Below are 21,858 nucleotides of genomic sequence, written 5' to 3'. Positions count from 1 at the left end.
TTTCCCTAGATGCCGGCTGAGCTAGAGGCCAAAATCTACAGGTAGGCACTTCGCAAAAAACACCTCTGTTTTCTTCCAAAATTTTGGATATGTCCACGTTGCGCTTTGGGGTGTTTCCTGTCGCGGGCGCTAGGCCTAACCACGCAAGTGAGGTATCATTTTTATCGGGAGACTTGGGGGAACACTGGGTGGAAGGAAATTTGTGGCTCCTCTCAGATGCCAGAACTTTCTGCCACAGAAATGTGAGGAACATGTGTTTTTTTAGCCAAATTTTGAGGTTTGCAAAGGATTCTGGGTAACAGAACCTGGTCCGAGCCCCGCAAGTCACCCCTCCTTGGATTCCCCTAGGTCTCTAGTTTTCAGAAATGCACAGGTTTGGTAGGTTTCCCTAGGTGCCGGCTGAGCTAGAGGCCAAAATCTACAGGTAGGCACTTCGCAAAAAACACCTCTGTTTTCCTCCAAAATTTTGGATGTGTCCACGTTGCGCTTTGGGGTGTTTCCTGTCGCGGGCGCTAGGCCTAACCACGCAAGTGAGGTATCATTTTTATCGGGAGACTTGGGGGAACGCTGGGTGGAAGGAAATTTGTGGCTCCTCTCAGATTCCAGAACTTTCTGCCACAGAAATGTGAGGAACATGTGTTTTTTTAGCCAAATTTTGAGGTTTGCAAAAGATTCTGGGTAACAGAACCTGGTCCGAGCCCCGCAAGTCACCCCATCTTGGATTCCCCTAGGTCTCTCGTTTTCAGAAATGCACAGGATTGGTAGGTTTCCCTAGGTGCCGGCTGAGCTAGAGGCCAAAATCTACAGGTAGGCACTTCGCAAAAAACACCTCTGTTTTCTTCCAAAATTTTGGATGTGTCCACGTTGCGCTTTGGGGTGTTTCCTGTCGCGGGCGCTAGGCCTAACCACGCAAGTGAGGTATCATTTTTATCGGGAGACTTGGGGGAACGCTGGGTGGAAGGAAATTTGTGGCTCCTCTCAGATGCCAGAACTTTCTGCCACAGAAATGTGAGGAACATGTGTTTTTTTAGCCAAATTTTGAGGTTTGCAAAGGATTCTGGGTAACAGAACCTGGTCCGAGCCCCGCAAGTCACCCCTCCTTGGATTCCCCTAGGTCTCTAGTTTTCAGAAATGCACAGGTTTGGTAGGTTTCCCTAGGTGCCGGCTGAGCTACAGGCCAAAATCCACAGGTAGGCAATGTTTTCTTTAAAAAAATGGGATGTGTCCACGTTGCGTTTTGGGGCGTTTCCTGTCGCGGGCGCTAGGCCTACCCACGCAAGTGAGGTATCATTTTTATCGGGAGACTTGGGGGAACACTGAGTGGAAGGAAATTTGCGGCTCCTCTCAGATTCCAGAACTTTCTCCCACAGAAATGTGAGGAACATGAGTTTTTCTAGCCAGATTTTGAGGTATGCAAAGGATTCTGGGTAACAGAACCTGGTCTGAGCCCCGCAAGTCACCCCATCTTGGATTCCCCTAGGTCTCTAGTTTTCAGAAATGCACAGGTATGGTAGGTTTCCCTAGGTGCCGGCTGAGCTACAGGCCAAAATCCACAGGTAGGCAATGTTTTCTTTAAAAAAATGGGATGTGTCCACGTTGCGTTTTGGGGCGTTTCCTGTCGCGGGCGCTAGGCCTACCCACACAAGTGAGGTATCATTTTTATCGGGAGACTTGAGGGAACGCTGGGTGGAAGGAAATTTGCGGCTCCTCTCAGATTCCAGAACTTTCTCCCACAGAAATTTGAGGAACATGAGTTTTTTAAGCCAAATTTTGAGGTATGCAAAGGATTCTGGGTAACAGAACCTGGTCCGAGCCCCGCAAGTCACCCCATCTTGGATTCCCCTAGGTCTCTAGTTTTCAGAAATGCACAGGTTTGGTAGGTTTCCCTCGGTGCCGGCTGAGCTAGAGGCCAAAATCTACAGGTAGGCACTTCGCAAAAAACACCTCTGTTTTCTTCCAAAATTTTGGATGTGTCCACGTTGCGCTTTGGGGTGTTTCCTGTCGCGGGCGCTAGGCCTACCCACGCAAGTGAGGTATCATTTTTATCGGGAGACTTGGGGGAACGCTGGGTGGAAGAAAATTTGTGGCTCCTCTCAGATTCCATAACTTTCTGCCACAGAAATGTGAGGAACATGTGTTTTTTTAGCCAAATTTTGAGGTTTGCAAAGGATTCTGGGTAACAGAACCTGGTCCGAGCCCCGCAAGTCACCCCATCTTGGATTCCCCTAGGTCTCTAGTTTTCAGAAATGCACAGGTTTGGTAGGTTTCCCTAGATGCCGGCTGAGCTAGAGGCCAAAATCTACAGGTAGGCACTTAGCAAAAAACACCTCTGTTTTCTTCCAAAATTTTGGATGTGTCCACGTTGCACTTTGGGGTGTTTCCTGTCGCGGGCGCTAGGCCTAACCACGCAAGTGAGGTATCATTTTTATCGGGAGACTTGGGGGAACGCTGGGTGGAAGGAAATTTGTGGCTCCTCTCAGATTCCAGAACTTTCTGCCACAGAAATGTGAGGAACATGTGTTTTTTTAGCCAAATTTTGAGGTTTGCAAAGGATTCTGGGTAACAGAACCTGGTCCGAGCCCCGCAAGTTACCCCATCTTGGATTCCCCTAGGTCTCTAGTTTTCAGAAATGCACAGGTTTGGTAGGTTTCCCTAGGTGCCGGCTGAGCTAGAGGCCAAAATCTACAGGTAGGCACTTCGCAAAAAACACCTCTGTTTTCTTCCAAAATTTTGGATGTGTCCACGTTGCGCTTTGGGGTGTTTCCTGTCGCAGGCGCTAGGCCTAAGCACGCAAGTGAGGTATCATTTTTATCGGGAGACTTGGGGGAACGCTGGGTGGAAGGAAATTTGTGGCTCCTCTCAGATGCCAGAACTTTCTGCCACAGAAATGTGAGGAACATGTGTTTTTTTAGCCAAATTTTGAGGTTTGCAAAGGATTCTGGGTAACAGAACCTGGTCCGAGCCCCGCAAGTCACCCCTCCTTGGATTCTCCTAGGTCTCTAGTTTTCAGAAATGCACAGGTTTGGTAGGTTTCCCTAGGTGCCGGCTGAGCTAGAGGCCAAAATCTACAGGTAGGCACTTCGCAAAAAACACCTCTGTTTTCTTCCAAAATTTTTGATGTGTCCACGTTGCGCTTTGGGGTGTTTCCTGTCGCGGGCGCTAGGCCTACCCACGCAAGTGAGGTATCATTTTTATCGGGAGACTTGGGGGAACGCTGGGTGGAAGGAAATTTGTGGCTCCTCTCAGATTCCAGAACTTTCTGCCACAGAAATGTGAGGAACATGTGTTTTTTTAGCCAAATTTTGAGGTTTGCAAAGGATTCTGGGTAACAGAACCTGGTCCGAGCCCCGCAAGTCACCCCATCTTGGATTCCCCTAGGTCTCTCGTTTTCAGAAATGCACAGGTTTGGTAGGTTTCCCTAGGTGCCGGCTGAGCTAGAGGCCAAAATCTACAGGTAGGCACTTCGCAAAAAACACCTCTGTTTTCTTCCAAAATTTTGGATGTGTCCACGTTGCGCTTTGGGGTGTTTCCTGTCACGGGCGCTAGGCCTAACCACGCAAGTGAGGTATCATTTTTATCGGGAGACTTGGGGGAACGCTGGGTGGAAGGAAATTTGTGGCTCCTCTCAGATGCCAGAACTTTCTGCCACAGAAATGTGAGGAACATGTGTTTTTTTAGCCAAATTTTGAGGTTTGCAAAGGATTCTGGGTAACAGAACCTGGTCCGAGCCCCGCAAGTCACCCCTCCTTGGATTCCCCTAGGTCTCTAGATTCAGAAATGCACAGGTTTGGTAGGTTTCCCTAGGTGCCGGCTGAGCTACAGGCCAAAATCCACAGGTAGGCAATGTTTTCTTTAAAAAAATGGGATGTGTCCACGTTGCGTTTTGTGGCGTTTCCTGTCGCGGGCGCTAGGCCTACCCACGCAAGTGAGGTATCATTTTTATCGGGAGACTTGGGGGAACGCTGGGTGGAAGGAAATTTGTGGCTCCTCTCAGATTCCAGAACTTTCTCCCACAGAAATGTGAGGAACATGAGTTTTTTTAGCCAAATTTTGAGGTATGCAAAGGATTCTGGGTAACAGAACCTGGTCCGAGCCCCGCAAGTCACCCCATCTTGGATTCCCCTAGGTCTCTAGGTTTCAGAAATGCACAGGTTTGGTAGGTTTCCCTCGGTGCCGGCTGAGCTAGAGGCCAAAATCTACAGGTAGGCACTTTGCAAAAAACACCTCTGTTTTCTTCCAAAATTTTGGATGTGTCCACTTTGCGCTTTGGGGTGTTTCCTGTCGCGGGCGCTAGGCCTAACCACGCAAGTGAGGTATCATTTTTATCGGGAGACTTGGGGGAACGCTGGGTGGAAGGAAATTTGTGGCTCCTCTCAGATTCCAGAACTTTCTGCCACAGAAATGTGAGGAACATGTGTTTTTTTAGCCAAATTTTGAGGTTTGCAAAGGATTCTGGGTAACAGAACCTGGTGCGAGCCCCGCAAGTCACCCCATCTTGGATTCCCCTAGGTCTCTAGTTTTCAGAAATGCACAGGTTTGGTAGGTTTTCCCTAGGTGCCGGCTGAGCTAGAGGCCAAAATCTACAGGTAGGCACTTCGCAAAAAACACCTCTGTTTTCTTCCAAAATTTTGGATGTGTCCACGTTGCACTTTGGGGTGTTTCCTGTCGCGGGCGCTAGGCCTAACCACGCAAGTGAGGTATCATTTTTATCGGGAGACTTGGGGGAACGCTGGGTGGAAGGAAATTTGTGGCTCCTCTCAGATGCCAGAACTTTCTGCCACAGAAATGTGAGGAACATGTGTTTTTTTAGCCAAATTTTGAGGTTTGCAAAGGATTCTGGGTAACAGAACCTGGTCCGAGCCCCGAAAAAATCACCCCTCCTTGGACTCTCCTACGTCTCTAGTTTTCAGAAATGCACAGGTTTGGTAGGTTTCCCTAGGTGCCGGCTGAGCTAGAGGCCAAAATCTACAGGTAGGCACTTCGCAAAAAACACCTCTGTTTTCTTCCAAAATTTTTGATGTGTCCACGTTGCGCTTTGGGGTGTTTCCTGTCGCGGGCGCTAGGCCTACCCACGCAAGTGAGGTATCATTTTTATCGGGAGACTTGGGGGAACGCTGGGTGGAAGGAAATTTGTGGCTCCTCTCAGATTCCAGAACTTTCTGCCACAGAAATGTGAGGAACATGTGTTTTTTTAGCCAAATTTTGAGGTTTGCAAAGGATTCTGGGTAACAGAACCTGGTCCGAGCCCCGCAAGTCACCCCATCTTGGATTCCCCTAGGTCTCTAGTTTTCAGAAATGCACAGGTTTGGTAGGTTTCCCTAGATGCCGGCTGAGCTAGAGGCCAAAATCTACAGGTAGGCACTTTGCAAAAAACACCTCTGTTTTCTTCCAAAATTTTGGATGTGTCCACGTTGCGCTTTGGGGTGTTTCCTGTCGCGGGCGCTAGGCCTAACCACGCAAGTGAGGTATCATTTTTATCGGGAGACTTGGGGGAACACTGGGTGGAAGGAAATTTGTGGCTCCTCTCAGATGCCAGAACTTTCTGCCACAGAAATATGAGGAACATGTGTTTTTTTAGCCAAATTTTGAGGTTTGCAAAGGATTCTGGGTAACAGAACCTGGTCCGAGCCCCGCAAGTCACCCCATCTTGGATTCCCCTAGGTCTCTAGTTTTCAGAAATGCACAGGTTTGGTAGGTTTCCCTAGGTGCCGGCTGAGCTACAGGCCAAAATCCACAGGTAGGCAATGTTTTCTTTAAAAAAATGGGATGTGTCCACGTTGCGTTTTGGGGCGTTTCCTGTCGCGGGCGCTAGGCCTACCCACGCAAGTGAGGTATCATTTTTATCGGGAGACTTGGGGGAACGCTGGGTGGAAGGAAATTTGTGGCTCCTCTCAGATTCCAGAACTTTCTCCCACAGAAATGTGAGGAACATGAGTTTTTTTAGCCAAATTTTGAGGTATGCAAAGGATTCTGGGTAACAGAACCTGGTCCGAGCCCCGCAAGTCACCCCATCTTGGATTCCACTAGGTCTCTAGTTTTCAGAAATGCACAGGTTTGGTAGGTTTCCCTCGGTGCCGGCTGAGCTAGAGGCCAAAATCTACAGGTAGGCACTTCGCAAAAAACACCTCTGTTTTCTTCCAAAATTTTGGATGTGTCCACGTTGCGCTTTGGGGTGTTTCCTGTCGCGGGCGCTAGGCCTACCCACGCAAGTGAGGTATCATTTTTATCGGGAGACTTGGGGGAACGCTGGGTGGAAGGAAATTTGTGGCTCCTCTCAGATTCCATAACTTTCTGCCACAGAAATGTGGGGAACATGTGTTTTTTTAGCCAAATTTTGAGGTTTGCAAAGGATTCTGGGTAACAGAACCTGGTCCGAGCCCCGCAAGTCACCCCATCTTGGATTCCCCTAGGTCTCTAGTTTTCAGAAATGCACAGGTTTGGTAGGTTTCCCTAGATGCCGGCTGAGCTAGAGGCCAAAATCTACAGGTAGGCACTTCGCAAAAAACACCTCTGTTTTCTTCCAAAATTTTGGATGTGTCCACGTTGCACTTTGGGGTGTTTCCTGTCGCGGGCGCTAGGCCTAACCACGCAAGTGAGGTATCATTTTTATCGGGAGACTTGGGGGAACACTGGGTGGAAGGAAATTTGTGGCTCCTCTCAGATGCCAGAACTTTCTGCCACAGAAATGTGAGGAACATGTGTTTTTTTAGCCAAATTTTGAGGTTTGCAAAGGATTCTGGGTAACAGCACCTGGTCCGATCCCCGCAAGTCACCCCTCCTTGGATTGCCCTAGGTCTCTAGTTTTCAGAAATGCACAGGTTTGGTAGGTTTCCCTAGGTGCCGGCTGAGCTAGAGGCCAAAATCTACAGGTAGGCACTTCGCAAAAAACACCTCTGTTTTCTTCCAAAATTTTGGATGTGTCCACTTTGCGCTTTGGGGTGTTTCCTGTCGCGGGCGCTAGGCCTAACCACGCAAGTGAGGTATCATTTTTATCGGGAGACTTGGGGGAACGCTGGGTGGAAGGAAATTTGTGGCTCCTCTCAGATTCCAGAACTTTCTGCCACAGAAATGTGAGGAACATGTGTTTTTTTAGCCAAATTTTGAGGTTTGCAAAGGATTCTGGGTAACAGAACCTGGTGCGAGCCCCGCAAGTCACCCCATCTTGGATTCCCCTAGGTCTCTAGTTTTCAGAAATGCACAGGTTTGGTAGGTTTCCCTAGGTGCCGGCTGAGCTAGAGGCCAAAATCTACAGGTAGGCACTTCGCAAAAAACACCTCTGTTTTCTTCCAAAATTTTTGATGTGTCCACGTTGCACTTTGGGGTGTTTCCTGTCGCGGGCGCTAGGCCTAACCACGCAAGTGAGGTATCATTTTTATCGGGAGACTTGGGGGAACGCTGGGTGGAAGGAAATTTGTGGCTCCTCTCAGATGCCAGAACTTTCTGCCACAGAAATGTGAGGAACATGTGTTTTTTTAGCCAAATTTTGAGGTTTGCAAAGGATTCTGGGTAACAGAACCTGGTCCGAGCCCCGAAAAAATCACCCCTCCTTGGATTCTCCTAGGTCTCTAGTTTTCAGAAATGCACAGGTTTGGTAGGTTTCCCTAGGTGCCGGCTGAGCTAGAGGCCAAAATCTACAGGTAGGCACTTTGCAAAAAACACCTCTGTTTTCTTCCAAAATTTTTGATGTGTCCACGTTGCGCTTTGGGGTGTTTCCTGTCGCGGGCGCTAGGCCTACCCACGCAAGTGAGGTATCATTTTTATCGGGAGACTTGGGGGAACGCTGGGTGGAAGGAAATTTGTGGCTCCTCTCAGATTCCAGAACTTTCTGCCACAGAAATGTGAGGATCATGTGTTTTTTTAGCCAAATTTTGAGGTTTGCAAAGGATTCTGGGTAACAGAACCTGGTCCGAGCCCCGCAAGTCACCCCATCTTGGATTCCCCTAGGTCTCTAGTTTTCAGAAATGCACAGGTTTGGTAGGTTTCCCTAGATGCCGGCTGAGCTAGAGGCCAAAATCTACAGGTAGGCACTTTGCAAAAAACACCTCTGTTTTCTTCCAAAATTTTGGATGTGTCCACGTTGCGCTTTGGGGTGTTTCCTGTCGCGGGCGCTAGGCCTACCCACGCAAGTGAGGTATCATTTTTATCGGGAGACTTGGGGGAACACTGGGTGGAAGGAAATTTGTGGCTCCTCTCAGATGCCAGAACTTTCTGCCACAGAAATATGAGGAACATGTGTTTTTTTAGCCAAATTTTGAGGTTTGCAAAGGATTCTGGGTAACAGAACCTGGTCCGAGCCCCGCAAGTCACCCCATCTTGGATTCCCCTAGGTCTCTAGTTTTCAGAAATGCACAGGTTTGGTAGGTTTCCCTAGGTGCCGGCTGAGCTAGAGGCCAAAATCTACAGGTAGGCACTTCGCAAAAAACACCTCTGTTTTCTTCCAAAATTTTGGATGTGTCCACGTTGCGCTTTGGGGTGTTTCCTGTCGCGGGCGCTAGGCCTAACCACGCAAGTGAGGTATCATTTTTATCGGGAGACTTGGGGGAACGCTGGGTGGAAGGAAATTTGTGGCTCCTCTCAGATGCCAGAACTTTCTGCCACAGAAATGTGAGGAACATGTGTTTTTTTAGCCAAATTTTGAGGTTTGCAAAGGATTCTGGGTAACAGAACCTGGTCCGAGCCCCGAAAAAATCACCCCTCCTTGGATTCTCCTAGGTCTCTAGTTTTCAGAAATGCACAGGTTTGGTAGGTTTCCCTAGGTGCCGGCTGAGCTAGAGGCCAAAATCTACAGGTAGGCACTTGGCAAAAAACACCTCTGTTTTCTTCCAAAAATTTGGATGTGTCCACGTTGCGCTTTGGGGCGTTTCCTGTCGCGGGCGCTAGGCCTACCCACACAAGTGAGGTATCATTTTTATCGGGAGACTTGGGGGAACGCTGGGTGGAAGGAAATTTGTGCCTCCTCTCAGATTCCCGAACTTTCTGCCACAGAAATGTGAGGAACATGTGTTTTTTTCGCCAAATTTTGAGGTTTGCAAAGGATTCTGGGTAACAGAACCTGGTCCGAGCCACACAAGTCACCCCATCTTGGATTCCCCTAGGTCTCTAGTTTTCAGAAATGCACAGGTTTGGTAGGTTTCCCTAGATGCCGGCTGAGCTAGAGGCCAAAATCTACAGGTAGGCACTTCGTAAAAAACACCTCTGTTTTCTTCCAAAATTTTGGATGTGTCCACGTTGCGCTTTGGGGTGTTTCCTGTCGCGGGCGCTAGGCCTAACCACGCAAGTGAGGTACCATTTTTATCGGGAGACTTGGGGGAACGCTGGGTGGAAGGAAATTTGTGGCTCCTCTCAGATGCCAGAACTTTCTGCCACAGAAATGTGAGGAACATGTGTTTTTTTAGCCAAATTTTGAGGTTTGCAAAGGATTCTGGGTAACAGAACCTGGTCCGAGCCCCGCAAGTCACCCCATCTTGGATTCCCCTAGGTCTCTAGTTTTCAGAAATGCACAGGTTTGGTAGGTTTCCCTAGGTGCCGGCTGAGCTAGAGGCCAAAATCTACAGGTAGGCACTTCGCAAAAAACACCTCTGTTTTCTTCCAAAATTTTGGATGTGTCCACGTTGCGCTTTGGGGTGTTTCCTGTCGCGGGCGCTAGGCCTAACCACGCAAGTGAGGTATCATTTTTATCGGGAGACTTGGGGGAACGCTGGGTGGAAGGAAATTTGTGGCTCCTCTCAGATGCCAGAACTTTCTGCCACAGAAATGTGAGGAACATGTGTTTTTTTAGCCAAATTTTGAGGTTTGCAAAGGATTCTGGGTAACAGAACCTGGTCCGAGCCCCGCAAGTCATCCCTCCTTGGATTCTCCTAGGTCTCTAGTTTTCAGAAATGCACAGGTTTGGTAGGTTTCCCTAGGTGCCGGCTGAGCTAGAGGCCAAAATCTACAGGTAGGCACTTCGCAAAAAACACCTCTGTTTTCTTCCAAAATTTTTGAGGTGTCCACGTTGCGCTTTGGGGTGTTTCCTGTCGCGGGCGCTAGGCCTACCCACGCAAGTGAGGTATCATTTTTATCGGGAGACTTGGGGGAACGCTGGGTGGAAGGAAATTTGTGGCTCCTCTCAGATTCCAGAACTTTCTGCCACAGAAATGTGAGGAACATGTGTTTTTTTAGCCAAATTTTGAGGTTTGCAAAGGATTCTGGGTAACAGAACCTGGTCCGAGCCCCGCAAGTCACCCCATCTTGGATTCCCCTAGGTCTCTAGTTTTCAGAAATGCACAGGTTTGGTAGGTTTCCCTAGATGCCGGCTGAGCTAGAGGCCAAAATCTACAGGTAGGCACTTTGCAAAAAACACCTCTGTTTTCTTCCAAAATTTTGGATGTGTCCACGTTGCGCTTTGGGGTGTTTCCTGTCGCGGGCGCTAGGCCTACCCACGCAAGTGAGGTATCATTTTTATCGGGAGACTTGGGGGAACACTGGGTGGAAGGAAATTTGTGGCTCCTCTCAGATGCCAGAACTTTCTGCCACAGAAATATGAGGAACACGTGTTTTTTTAGCCAAATTTTGAGGTTTGCAAAGGATTCTGGGTAACAGAACCTGGTCCGAGCCCCGCAAGTCACCCCATCTTGGATTCCCCTAGGTCTCTAGTTTTCAGAAATGCACAGGTTTGGTAGGTTTCCCTAGGTGCCGGCTGAGCTAGAGGCCAAAATCTACAGGTAGGCACTTCGCAAAAAACACCTCTGTTTTCTTCCAAAATTTTGGATGTGTCCACGTTGCGCTTTGGGGTGTTTCCTGTCGCGGGCGCTAGGCCTAACCACGCAAGTGAGGTATCATTTTTATCGGGAGACTTGGGGGAACGCTGGGTGGAAGGAAATTTGTGGCTCCTCTCAGATGCCAGAACTTTCTGCCACAGAAATGTGAGGAACATGTGTTTTTTTAGCCAAATTTTGAGGTTTGCAAAGGATTCTGGGTAACAGAACCTGGTCCGAGCCCCGAAAAAATCACCCCTCCTTGGATTCTCCTAGGTCTCTAGTTTTCAGAAATGCACAGGTTTGGTAGGTTTCCCTAGGTGCCGGCTGAGCTAGAGGCCAAAATCTACAGGTAGGCACTTGGCAAAAAACACCTCTGTTTTCTTCCCAAAATTTGGATGTGTCCACGTTGCGCTTTGGGGCGTTTCCTGTCGCGGGCGCTAGGCCTACCCACACAAGTGAGGTATCATTTTTATCGGGAGACTTGGGGGAACGCTGGGTGGAAGGAAATTTGTGCCTCCTCTCAGATTCCCGAACTTTCTGCCACAGAAATGTGAGGAACATGTGTTTTTTTAGCCAAATTTTGAGGTTTGCAAAGGATTCTGGGTAACAGAACCTGGTCCGAGCCACACAAGTCACCCCATCTTGGATTCCCCTAGGTCTCTAGTTTTCAGAAATGCACAGGTTTGGTAGGTTTCCCTAGATGCCGGCTGAGCTAGAGGCCAAAATCTACAGGTAGGCACTTCGTAAAAAACACCTCTGTTTTCTTCCAAAATTTTGGATGTGTCCACGTTGCGCTTTGGGGTGTTTCCTGTCGCGGGCGCTAGGCCTAACCACGCAAGTGAGGTATCATTTTTATCGGGAGACTTGGGGGAACACTGGGTGGAAGGAAATTTGTGGCTCCTCTCAGATGCCAGAACTTTCTGCCACAGAAATATGAGGAACATGTGTTTTTTTAGCCAAATTTTGAGGTTTGCAAAGGATTCTGGGTAACAGAACCTGGTCCGAGCCCCGCAAGTCACCCCTCCTTGGATTGCCCTAGGTCTCTAGTTTTCAGAAATGCACAGGTTTGGTAGGTTTCCCTAGGTGCCGGCTGAGCTAGAGGCCAAAATCTACAGGTAGGCACTTCGCAAAAAACACCTCTGTTTTCCTCCAAAATTTTGGATGTGTCCACTTTGCGCTTTGGGGTGTTTCCTGTCGCGGGCGCTAGGCCTAACCACGCAAGTGAGGTATCATTTTTATCGGGAGACTTGGGGGAACGCTGGGTGGAAGGAAATTTGTGGCTCCTCTCAGATTCCAGAACTTTCTGCCACAGAAATGTGAGGAACATGTGTTTTTTTAGCCAAATTTTGAGGTTTGCAAAGGATTCTGGGTAACAGAACCTGGTCCGAGCCCCGCAAGTAACCCCATCTTGGATTCCCCTAGGTCTCTAGTTTTCAGAAATGCACAGGTTTGGTAGGTTTCCCTAGGTGCCGGCTGAGCTAGAGGCCAAAATCTACAGGTAGGCACTTCGCAAAAAACACCTCTGTTTTCTTCCAAAATTTTGGATGTGTCCACGTTGCGCTTTGGGGTGTTTCCTGTCGCGGGCGCTAGGCCTAACCACGCAAGTGAGGTATCATGTTTATCGGGAGACTTGGGGGAACGCTGGGTGGAAGGAAATTTGTGGCTCCTCTCAGATGCCAGAACTTTCTGCCACAGAAATGTGAGGAACATGTGTTTTTTTAGCCAAATTTTGAGGTTTGCAAAGGATTCTGGGTAACAGAACCTGGTCCGAGCCCCGCAAGTCACCCCTCCTTGGATTCTCCTAGGTCTCTAGTTTTCAGAAATGCACAGGTTTGGTAGGTTTCCCTAGGTGCCGGCTGAGCTAGAGGCCAAAATCTACAGGTAGGCACTTCGCAAAAAACACCTCTGTTTTCCTCCAAAATTTTGGATGTGTCCACTTTGCGCTTTGGGGTGTTTCCTGTCGCGGGCGCTAGGCCTAACCACGCAAGTGAGGTATCATTTTTATCGGGAGACTTGCGGGAACGCTGGGTGGAAGGAAATTTGTGGCATCTCTCAGATTCCAGAACTTTCTGCCACAGAAATGTGAGGAACATGTGTTTTTTTAGCCAAATTTTGAGGTTTGCAAAGGATTCTGGGTAACAGAACCTGGTCCGAGCCCCGCAAGTCACCCCATCTATGATTCCCCTAGGTCTCTCGTTTTCAGAAATGCACAGGTTTGGTAGGTTTCCCTAGGTGCCGGCTGAGCTAGAGGCCAAAATCTACAGGTAGGCACTTCGCAAAAAACACCTCTGTTTTCTTCCAAAATTTTGGATGTGTCCACGTTGCGCTTTGGGGTGTTTCCTGTCGCGGGCGCTAGGCCTAACCACGCAAGTGAGGTATCATTTTTATCGGGAGACTTGGGGGAACGCTGGGTGGAAGGAAATTTGTGGCTCCTCTCAGATGCCAGAACTTTCTGCCACAGAAATGTGAGGAACATGTGTTTTTTTAGCCAAATTTTGAGGTTTGCAAAGGATTCTGGGTAACAGATCCTGGTCCGAGCCCCGCAAGTCACCCCTCCTTGGATTCCCCTAGGTCTCTAGATTCAGAAATGCACAGGTTTGGTAGGTTTCCCTAGGTGCCGGCTGAGCTACAGGCCAAAATCCACAGGTAGGCAATGTTTTCTTTAAAAAAATGGGATGTGTCCACGTTGCCTTTTGGGGCGTTTCCTGTCGCGGGCGCTAGGCCTACCCACGCAAGTGAGGTATCATTTTTATCGGGAGACTTGGGGGAACGCTGGGTGGAAGGAAATTTGTGGCTCCTCTCAGATTCCAGAACTTTCTCCCACAGAAATGTGAGGAACATGAGTTTTTTTAGCCAAATTTTGAGGTATGCAAAGGATTCTGGGTAACAGAACCTGGTCCGAGCCCCGCAAGTCACCCCATCTTGGATTCCCCTAGGTCTCTAGTTTTCAGAAATGCACAGGTTTGGTAGGTTTCCCTCGGTGCCGGCTGAGCTAGAGGCCAAAATCTACAGGTAGGCACTTCGCAAAAAACACCTCTGTTTTCTTCCAAAATTTTGGATGTGTCCACGTTGCGCTTTGGGGTGTTTCCTGTCGCGGGCGCTAGGCCTACCCACGCAAGTGAGGTATCATTTTTATCGGGAGACTTGGGGGAACGCTGGGTGGAAGGAAATTTGTGGCTCCTCTCAGATTCCATAACTTTCTGCCACAGAAATGTGAGGAACATGTGTTTTTTTAGCCAAATTTTGAGGTTTGCAAAGGATTCTGGGTAACAGAACCTGGTCCGAGCCCCGCAAGTCACCCCATCTTGGATTCCCCTAGGTCTCTAGTTTTCAGAAATGCACAGGTTTGGTAGGTTTCCCTAGATGCCGGCTGAGCTAGAGGCCAAAATCTACAGGTAGGCACTTCGCAAAAAACACCTCTGTTTTCTTCCAAAATTTTGGATGTGTCCACGTTGCACTTTGGGGTGTTTCCTGTCGCGGGCGCTAGGCCTAACCACGCAAGTGAGGTATCATTTTTATCGGGAGACTTGGGGGAACACTGGGTGGAAGGAAATTTGTGGCTCCTCTCAGATGCCAGAACTTTCTGCCACAGAAATGTGAGGAACATGTGTTTTTTTAGCCAAATTTTGAGGTTTGCAAAGGATTCTGGGTAACAGAACCTGGTCCGAGCCCCGCAAGTCACCCCTCCTTGGATTGCCCTAGGTCTCTAGTTTTCAGAAATGCACAGGTTTGGTAGGTTTCCCTAGGTGCCGGCTGAGCTAGAGGCCAAAATCTACAGGTAGGCACTTCGCAAAAAACACCTCTGTTTTCTTCCAAAATTTTGGATGTGTCCACTTTGCGCTTTGGGGTGTTTCCTGTCGCGGGCGCTAGGCCTAACCACGCAAGTGAGGTATCATTTTTATCGGGAGACTTGGGGGAACGCTGGGTGGAAGGAAATTTGTGGCTCCTCTCAGATTCCAGAACTTTCTGCCACAGAAATGTGAGGAACATGTGTTTTTTTAGCCAAATTTTGAGGTTTGCAAAGGATTCTGGGTAACAGAACCTGGTGCGAGCCCCGCAAGTCACCCCATCTTGGATTCCCCTAGGTCTCTAGTTTTCAGAAATGCACAGGTTTGGTAGGTTTCCCTAGGTGCCGGCTGAGCTAGAGGCCAAAATCTACAGGTAGGCGCTTCGCAAAAAACACCTCTGTTTTCTTCCAAAATTTTGGATGTGTCCACGTTGCGCTTTGGGGTGTTTCCTGTCGCGGGCGCTAGGCCTAACCACGCAAGTGAGGTATCATTTTTATCGGGAGACTTGGGGGAACGCTGGGTGGAAGGAAATTTGTGGCTCCTCTCAGATGCCAGAACTTTCTGCCACAGAAATGTGAGGAACATGTGTTTTTTTAGCCAAATTTTGAGGTTTGCAAAGGATTCTGGGTAACAGAACCTGGTCCGAGCCCCGAAAAAATCACCCCTCCTTGGATTCTCCTAGGTCTCTAGTTTTCAGAAATGCACAGGTTTGGTAGGTTTCCCTAGGTGCCGGCTGAGCTAGAGGCCAAAATCTACAGGTAGGCACTTCGCAAAAAACACCTCTGTTTTCTTCCAAAATTTTTGATGTGTCCACGTTGCGCTTTGGGGTGTTTCCTGTCGCGGGCGCTAGGCCTACCCACGCAAGTGAGGTATCATTTTTATCGGGAGACTTGGGGGAACGCTGGGTGGAAGGAAATTTGTGGCTCCTCTCAGATTCCATAACTTTCTGCCACAGAAATGTGAGGAACATGTGTTTTTTTAGCCAAATTTTGAGGTTTGCAAAGGATTCTGGGTAACAGAACCTGGTCCGAGCCCCGCAAGTCACCCCATCTTGGATTCCCCTACGTCTCTAGTTTTCAGAAATGCACAGGTTTGGTAGGTTTCCCTAGATGCCGGCTGAGCTAGAGGCCAAAATCTACAGGTAGGCACTTTGCAAAAAACACCTCTGTTTTCTTCCAAAATTTTGGATGTGTCCACGTTGCGCTTTGGGGTGTTTCCTGTCGCGGGCGCTAGGCCTAACCACGCAAGTGAGGTATCATTTTTATCGGGAGACTTGGGGGAACGCTGGGTGGAAGGAAATTTGTGGCTCCTCTCAGATTCCAGAACTTTCTGCCACAGAAATGTGAGGAACATGTGTTTTTTTAGCCAAATTTTGAGGTTTGCAAAGGATTCTGGGTAACAGAACCTGGTCCGAGCCCCGAAAAAATCACCCCTCCTTGGATTCTCCTAGGTCTCTAGTTTTCAGAAATGCACAGGTTTGGTAGGTTTCCCTAGGTGCCGGCTGAGCTAGAGGCCAAAATCTACAGGTAGGCACTTTGCAAAAAACACCTCTGTTTTCTTCCAAAATTTTTGATGTGTCCACGTTGCGCTTTGGGGTGTTTCCTGTCGCGGGCGCTAGGCCTACCCACGCAAGTGAGGTATAATTTTTATCGGGAGACTTGGGGGAACGCTGGGTGGAAGGAAATTTGTGGCTCCTCTCAGATTCCATAACTTTCTGCCACAGAAATGTGAGGAACATGTGTTTTTTTAGCCAAATTTTGAGGTTTGCAAAGGATTCTGGGTAACAGAACCTGGTCCGAGCCCCGCAAGTCACCCCATCTTGGATTCCCCTAGGTCTCTAGTTTTCAGAAATGCACAGGTTTGGTAGGTTTCCCTAGATGCCGGCTGAGCTAGAGGCCAAAATCTACAGGTAGGCACTTTGCAAAAAACACCTCTGTTTTCTTCCAAAATTTTGGATGTGTCCACGTTGCGCTTTGGGGTGTTTCCTGTCGCGGGCGCTAGGCCTAACCACGCAAGTGAGGTATCATTTTTATCGGGAGACTTGGGGGAACACTGGGTGGAAGGAAATTTGTGGCTCCTCTCAGATGCCAGAACTTTCTGCCACAGAAATATGAGGAACATGTGTTTTTTTAGCCAAATTTTGAGGTTTGCAAAGGATTCTGGGTAACAGAACCTGGTCCGAGCCCCGCAAGTCACCCCATCTTGGATTCCCCTAGGTCTCTAGTTTTCAGAAATGCACAGGTTTGGTAGGTTTCCCTAGGTGCCGGCTGAGCTAGAGGCCAAAATCTACAGGTAGGCACTTCGCAAAAAACACCTCTGTTTTCTTCCAAAATTTTGGATGTGTCCACGTTGCGCTTTGGGGTGTTTCCTGTCGCGGGCGCTAGGCCTAACCACGCAAGTGAGGTATCATTTTTATCGGGAGACTTGGGGGAACGCTGGGTGGAAGGAAATTTGTGGCTCCTCTCAGATGCCAGAACTTTCTGCCACAGAAATGTGAGGAACATGTGTTTTTTTAGCCAAATTTTGAGGTTTGCAAAGGATTCTGGGTAACAGAACCTGGTCCGAGCCCCGAAAAAATCACCCCTCCTTGGATTCTCCTAGGTCTCTAGTTTTCAGAAATGCACAGGTTTGGTAGGTTTCCCTAGGTGCCGGCTGAGCTAGAGGCCAAAATCTACAGGTAGGCACTTGGCAAAAAACACCTCTGTTTTCTTCCCAAAATTTGGATGTGTCCACGTTGCGCTTTGGGGCGTTTCCTGTCGCGGGCGCTAGGCCTACCCACACAAGTGAGGTATCATTTTTATCGGGAGACTTGGGGGAACGCTGGGTGGAAGGAAATTTGTGCCTCCTCTCAGATTCCCGAACTTTCTGCCACAGAAATGTGAGGAACATGTGTTTTTTTAGCCAAATTTTGAGGTTTGCAAAGGATTCTGGGTAACAGAACCTGGTCCGAGCCACACAAGTCACCCCATCTTGGATTCCCCTAGGTCTCTAGTTTTCAGAAATGCACAGGTTTGGTAGGTTTCCCTAGATGCCGGCTGAGCTAGAGGCCAAAATCTACAGGTAGGCACTTCGCAAAAAACACCTCTGTTTTCTTCCAAAATTTTGGATGTGTCCACGTTGCGCTTTGGGGTGTGTCCTGTCGCGGGCGCTAGGCCTAACCACGCAAGTGAGGTATCATTTTTATCGGGAGACTTGGGGGAACACTGGGTGGAAGGAAATTTGTGGCTCCTCTCAGATGCCAGAACTTTCTGCCACAGAAATATGAGGAACATGTGTTTTTTTAGCCAAATTTTGAGGTTTGCAAAGGATTCTGGGTAACAGAACCTGGTCCGAGCCCCGCAAGTCACCCCTCCTTGGATTGCCCTAGGTCTCTAGTTTTCAGAAATGCACAGGTTTGGTAGGTTTCCCTAGGTGCCGGCTGAGCTAGAGGCCAAAATCTACAGGTAGGCACTTCGCAAAAAACACCTCTGTTTTCCTCCAAAATTTTGGATGTGTCCACTTTGCGCTTTGGGGTGTTTCCTGTCGCGGGCGCTAGGCCTAACCACGCAAGTGAGGTATCATTTTTATCGGGAGACTTGGGGGAAAGCTGGGTGGAAGGTTATTTGTGGCTCCTCTCAGATTCCAGAACTTTCTGCCACAGAAATGTGAGGAACATGTGTTTTTTTAGCCAAATTTTGAGGTTTGCAAAGGATTCTGGGTAACAGAACCTAGTCCGAGCCCCGCAAGTCACCCCATCTTGGATTCCCCTAGGTCTCTAGTTTTCAGAAATGCACAGGTTTGGTAGGTTTCCCTAGGTGCCGGCTGAGCTAGAGGCCAAAATCTACAGGTAGGCACTTCGCAAAAAACACCTCTGTTTTCTTCCAAAATTTTGGATGTGTCCACGTTGCGCTTTGGGGTGTTTCCTGTCGCGGGCGCTAGGCCTAACCACGCAAGTGAGGTATCATTTTTATCGGGAGACTTGGGGGAACGCTGGGTGGAAGGAAATTTGTGGCTCCTCTCAGATGCCAGAACTTTCTGCCACAGAAATGTGAGGAACATGTGTTTTTTTAGCCAAATTTTGAGGTTTGCAAAGGATTCTGGGTAACAGAACCTGGTCCGAGCCCCGAAAAAATCACCCCTCCTTGGATTCTCCTAGGTCTCTAGTTTTCAGAAATGCACAGGTTTGGTAGGTTTCCCTAGGTGCCGGCTGAGCTAGAGGCCAAAATCTACAGGTAGGCACTTGGCAAAAAACACCTCTGTTTTCTTCCCAAAATTTGGATGTGTCCACGTTGCGCTTTGGGGCGTTTCCTGTCGCGGGCGCTAGGCCTACCCACACAAGTGAGGTATCATTTTTATCGGGAGACTTGGGGGAACGCTGGGTGGAAGGAAATTTGTGCCTCCTCTCAGATTCCCGAACTTTCTGCCACAGAAATGTGAGGAACATGTGCTTTTTTAGCCAAATTTTGAGGTTTGCAAAGGATTCTGGGTAACAGAATCTGGTCCGAGCCACACAAGTCACCACATCTTGGATTCCCCTAGGTCTCTAGTTTTCAGAAATGCACAGGTTTGGTAAGTTTCCCTAGATGCCGGCTGAGCTAGAGGCCAAAATCTACAGGTAGGCACTTCGCAAAAAACACCTCTGTTTTCTTCCAAAATTTTGGATGTGTCCACGTTGCGCTTTGGGGTGTTTCCTGTCGCGGGCGCTAGGCCTAACCACGCAAGTGAGGTATCATTTTTATCGGGAGACTTGGGGGAACACTGGGTGGAAGGAAATTTGTGGCTCCTCTCAGATGCCAGAACTTTCTGCCACAGAAATATGAGGAACATGTGTTTTTTTAGCCAAATTTTGAGGTTTGCAAAGGATTCTGGGTAACAGAACCTGGTCCGAGCCCCGCAAGTCACCCCTCCTTGGATTGCCCTAGGTCTCTAGTTTTCAGAAATGCACAGGTTTGGTAGGTTTCCCTAGGTGCCAGCTGAGCTAGAGGCCAAAATCTACAGGTAGGCACTTCGCAAAAAACACCTCTGTTTTCCTCCAAAATTTTGGATGTGTCCACTTTGCGCTTTGGGGTGTTTCCTGTCGCGGGCGCTAGGCCTAACCACGCAAGTGAGGTATCATTTTTATCGGGAGACTTGGGGGAAAGCTGGGTGGAAGGAAATTTGTGGCTCCTCTCAGATTCCAGAACTTTCTGCCACAGAAATGTGAGGAATATGTGTTTTTTTAGCCAAATTTTGAGGTTTGCAAATGATTCTGGGTAACAGAACCTGGTCCGAGCCCCGCAAGTCACCCCATCTTGGATTCCCCTAGGTCTCTAGTTTTCAGAAATGCGCAGGTTTGGTAGGTTTCCCTAGGTGCCGGCTGAGCTAGAGGCCAAAATCTACAGGTAGGCACTTCGCAAAAAACACCTCTGTTTTCTTCCAAAATTTTGGATGTGTCCACGTTGCGCTTTGGGGTGTTTCCTGTCGCGGGCGCTAGGCCTAACCACGCAAGTGAGGTATCATTTTTATCGGGAGACTTGGGGGAACGCTGGGTGGAAGGAAATTTGTGGCTCCTCTCAGATGCCAGAACTTTCTGCCACAGAAATGTGAGGAACATGTGTTTTTTTAGCCAAATTTTGAGGTTTGCAAAGGATTCTGGGTAACAGAACCTGGTCCGAGCCCCGCAAGTCATCCCTCCTTGGATTCTCCTAGGTCTCTAGTTTTCAGAAATGCACAAGTTTGGTAGGTTTCCCTAGGTGCCGGCTGAGCTAGAGGCCAAAATCTACAGGTAGGCACTTCGCAAAAAACACCTCTGTTTTCTTCCAAAATTTTGGATGTGTCCACGTTGCACTTTGGGGTGTTTCCTGTCGCGGGCGCTAGGCCTACCCACGCAAGTGAGGTATCATTTTTATCGGGAGACTTGGGGGAACGCTGGGTGGAAGGAAATTTGTGGCTCCTCTCAGATTCCAGAACTTTCTGCCACAGAAATGTGAGGAACATGTGTTTTTTTAGCCAAATTTTGAGGTTTGCAAAGGATTCTGGGTAACAGAACCTGGTCCGAGCCCCGCAAGTCACCCCTCCTTGGATTCTCCTAGGTCTCTAGTTTTCAGAAATGCACAGGTTTGGTAGGTTTCCCTAGGTGCCGGCTGAGCTAGAGGCCAAAATCTACAGGTAGGCACTTCGCAAAAAACACCTCTGTTTTCTTCCAAAATTTTGGATGTGTCCACGTTGCACTTTGGGGTGTTTCCTGTCGCGGGCGCTAGGCCTACCCACGCAAGTGAGGTATCATTTTTATCGGGAGAATTGGGGGAACGCTGGGTGGAAGGAAATTTGTGGCTCCTCTCAGATTCCAGAACTTTCTGCCACAGAAATGTGAGGAACATGTGTTTTTTTAGCCAAATTTTGAGGTTTGCAAAGGATTCTGGGTAACAGAACCTGGTCCGAGCCCCGCAAGTCACCCCATCTTGGATTCCCCTAGGTCTCTAGTTGTCAGAAATGCACAGGTTTGGTAGGTTTCCCTAGGTGCCGGCTGAGCTAGAGGCCAAAATCTACAGGTAGGCACTTCGCAAAAAACACCTCTGTTTTCTTCCAAAATTTTGGATGTGTCCACGTTGCCCTTTGGGGTGTTTCCTGTCGCGGGCGCTAGGCCTACCCACGCAAGTGAGGTATCATTTTTATCGGGAGACTTGGGGGAACGCTGGGTGGAAGGAAATTTGTGGCTCCTCTCAGATTCCAGAACTTTCTGCCACAGAAATGTGAGGAACATGTGTTTTTTTAGCCAAATTTTGAGGTTTGCAAAGGATTCTGGGTAACAGAACCTGGTCCGAGCCCCGCAAGTCACCCCATCTTGGATTCCCCTAGGTCTCTAGTTTTCAGAAATGCACAGGTTTGGTAGGTTTCCCTAGGTGCCGGCTGAGCTAGAGGCCAAAATCTACAGGTAGGCACTTCGCAAAAAAACACCTCTGTTTTCTTCCAAAATTTTGGATGTGTCCACGTTGCCCTTTGGGGTGTTTCCTGTCGCGGGCGCTAGGCCTACCCACGCAAGTGAGGTATCATTTTTATCGGGAGACTTGGGGGAACGCTGGGTGGAAGGAAATTTGTGGCTCCTCTCAGATTCCAGAACTTTCTGCCACAGAAATGTGAGGAACATGTGTTTTTTTAGCCAAATTTTGAGGTTTGCAAAGGATTCTGGGTAACAGAACCTGGTCCGAGCCCCGCAAGTCACCCCATCTTGGATTCCCCTAGGTCTCTAGTTTTCAGAAATGCACAGGTTTGGTAGGTTTCCCTAGGTGCCGGCTGAGCTAGAGGCCAAAATCTACAGGTAGGCACTTCGCAAAAAACACCTCTGTTTTCTTCCAAAATTTTGGATGTGTCCA

This window comes from Pleurodeles waltl, chromosome 4_1 (assembly GCF_031143425.1).
Source record: "Pleurodeles waltl isolate 20211129_DDA chromosome 4_1, aPleWal1.hap1.20221129, whole genome shotgun sequence".
NCBI classification, from domain to species: domain Eukaryota; kingdom Metazoa; phylum Chordata; class Amphibia; order Caudata; family Salamandridae; genus Pleurodeles; species Pleurodeles waltl.
Note: the sequence above shows the minus strand (reverse complement) of the source record.